The sequence below is a fragment of the Arachis hypogaea genome, chromosome 19, assembly GCF_003086295.3.
Source record: "Arachis hypogaea cultivar Tifrunner chromosome 19, arahy.Tifrunner.gnm2.J5K5, whole genome shotgun sequence".
Lineage (NCBI taxonomy): Eukaryota > Viridiplantae > Streptophyta > Magnoliopsida > Fabales > Fabaceae > Arachis > Arachis hypogaea.
The window spans coordinates 56,339,150-56,341,786 of record NC_092054.1 but is presented as its reverse complement, the minus strand read 5'-3'; the positions used below and the strand labels follow the sequence as shown (position 1 = coordinate 56,341,786).

Genomic DNA, 2,637 nt, shown 5'->3' with positions numbered 1-2,637 from the left:
CAAAAAAATATCTTTTCCTTATTTTACTCATAAATTTTGAAATTTTGAGTTGATTTGGTCAAAAATTTTCAAAATTTAGTTGTTTCTTGTTAGTCAAGTCAAAATTTCAATTTAAAAATTCTATCTTCTCAAAATATTTTTCAAAAATCAAATCTTTTTTATTTTTTCTTAATATTTTAAAAAATTTTAAAATTAATTTTCAAAATATTTTTTTTATTTCATATTTTCGAATTTATTACTAACATTTAATGTTTTAATTCAAAAATTTCAAGTTGTTACTTGCCTATTAAGAAAGGTTCAATCTTTAAATTCTAGAATCATATCTTTTAGTTTCTTGTTAGTCAAGTAATCAACTTTAATTTCAAAAATCAAATCTTTTTAATTTCCTTTTCAAATCTTTTTCAAAATAATTTTCAATCATATCTTTTTCAAAACTTAATTTCAAATCTTTTTCTAACTTCTTATCTTTTCAAAATTAATTTTCAAATCTTTTTCAAATAACCACTTGACTTTTTGTTTGTTTTACTATTTCTCATCTTTTTCAAAACCACCTAACTACTTTTCTCTCTCTCTAATTTTCAAAAATCACTAACCCTTTTTTTTCAAAATTCTTTTTAATTAACTAATTATTTTAAATTTTAATTTAATTTTAATTCTCTTCTTAAATTTCGAATTCTAACTAATAATTAAAATAAAAACAAAAATATTTTAATTTTTTATTTTAAACAAATTTTCAAGAACTCTCTCTCTCATCTCTTTCTATTTATTTATTTATTTACTAACACTTCTATTCTTATAATTCGAACCTTCCCCCTCTCTCTGTGTTCAAATTCTTCTTCTCCCTTTTTCATTCTATTTCTTCTATTCTTCTACTCACATAAAGGAATCTCTATATTGTGACATAGAAGATTCTTATTCTTTTCTGTTCTCTTCTTTTTCATATGAGCAGGAACAAGGATAAGAACATTCTTGTTGAAGCTGATCCTGAACCTAAAAGGACTCTCAAGAGGAAACTAAGAGAAGCTAAAGCAAAAAACTCTAGAGAGGACCTAACAGAAATTTTCGAAAAAGAAGTAGTTATGGCAGCCGAAAATAACAACAATGGTCGAGATGCAAGGAAGATGCTTGGTGACTTTACTGCATCCACTTCTGACTTCTATGGAAGAAGCATCTCAATTCCTTCAATTGGAGCAAACAACTTTGAGCTTAAGCCTCAATTAGTTTCTCTAATGCAGCAGAATTGCAAGTTTTATGGACTTCCATTGGAAGATCCTCATTAGTTTTTGGCTGAGTTCTTGCAAATTTGTGACACTGTTAAGACCAATGGGGTTAATCTTGAGGTCTACAGACTTATGCTTTTCCTTTTTTCTGTAAGAGACAGAGCTGGGACATGGTTGGACTCACAACCTAAGGAAAGCCTGAACTCTTGGGAAAAGTTGGTCAATGCTTTCTTGGCCAAATTCTTTCCACCTCAAAAGTTGTGCAAGCTTAGAGTGAAAGTCCAGACCTTCAGACAGAAGGAAGGTGAATCCCTCTATGAAGCTTGGGAAAGATACAAGCAATTGATCAGAAGGTGTCCTTCTGACAGGCTTTCAGAATGGAGCATCTTATGTATATTCTATGATAGTCTGTCTGAATTGTCCAAGATGTCATTGGATCACTCTGCTGGTGGATCTCTTCATCTGAAGAAGACGCTGCAGAAGCCCAGAAACTCATTGAAATGGTTGCAAATAACCAGTTCATGTACACTTCTGAAAAAAATTCTATGAATAATGGGACAACTCAGAGGAAAGGAGTTCTTGAGATTGATACTCTGAATGCCATATTGGCTCAGAATAAAATATTGATTCAGCAAGTCAATATGATTTCTCAGAGTCTGACTGGAATGGAAGCTGCATCTGTCAGTACTAAGGAAGCTTCCTCTGAAGAAGAAGCTTATGACCCTGAGAATCCTACAATGGAAGAGATGAATTACATGGGAGAATCCTATGGAAACACCTATAATCCTTCATGGAGAAATCATCCAAATTTCTCATGGAAGGATCAACAGAAGCCTAATCAAGGCTTCAATAATAATAATGGTGGAAGAAATAGGTTTGGCAATAGCAAGCCTTTTCCATCATCTTCTAAGCAACAGACAGAGAATTCTAAGCAGAGCTTCTCTGACTTAGAAACCATAATCTCTGATCTAAGTAAGATCGCTCACAGTTTCATGACTGAAACAAGGTCCTCCATTAGAAATTTGTAGGCACAAGTGGGTCAACTGAGTAAAAAAGTTACTGAATCCCTCCTAGTACTCTCCAAGCAATACAGTAGAGAATCCAAAAAGAGAATGCAAGGCCATAAACACGTCCAACATGGCCGAACCTGTAGAGGAAGGAAAGGCAGTGATTTCCACTAAGGAAGACCTCAATGGACATCCACTGGCCACTAAGGAGTTCTCTATTGAGGAAGCAAAGGAATCTGAGGCTCATACAGAGACCATAGAGATTCCACTGAACTTACTGTTGCCATTCATGAGCTCTGATGAGTATTCTTCCTCTGAAGAGGATGAAGATATTACTGAAGAATAAGTTGCTTAGTATCTAGGAGCAATCATGAAGCTGAATACCAAGTTATTTGGTAATGAGAATTGGG

The 2,637-nt window shown here is 33.0% G+C and overlaps 1 non-coding gene across 1 annotated transcript; it reads right to left on the bottom strand.

Annotated features, from left to right (window-relative positions):
• Positions 1 to 1,484: 1,484 nt before the first annotated feature.
• LOC112781374 (small nucleolar RNA R71) lies at positions 1,485 to 1,591 on the bottom strand. Its single transcript, XR_003192154.1, has one exon. It is a non-coding gene; the product is annotated as a small nucleolar RNA R71 (small nucleolar RNA).
• Between the last annotated feature and the right edge of the window lie 1,046 nt (positions 1,592 to 2,637).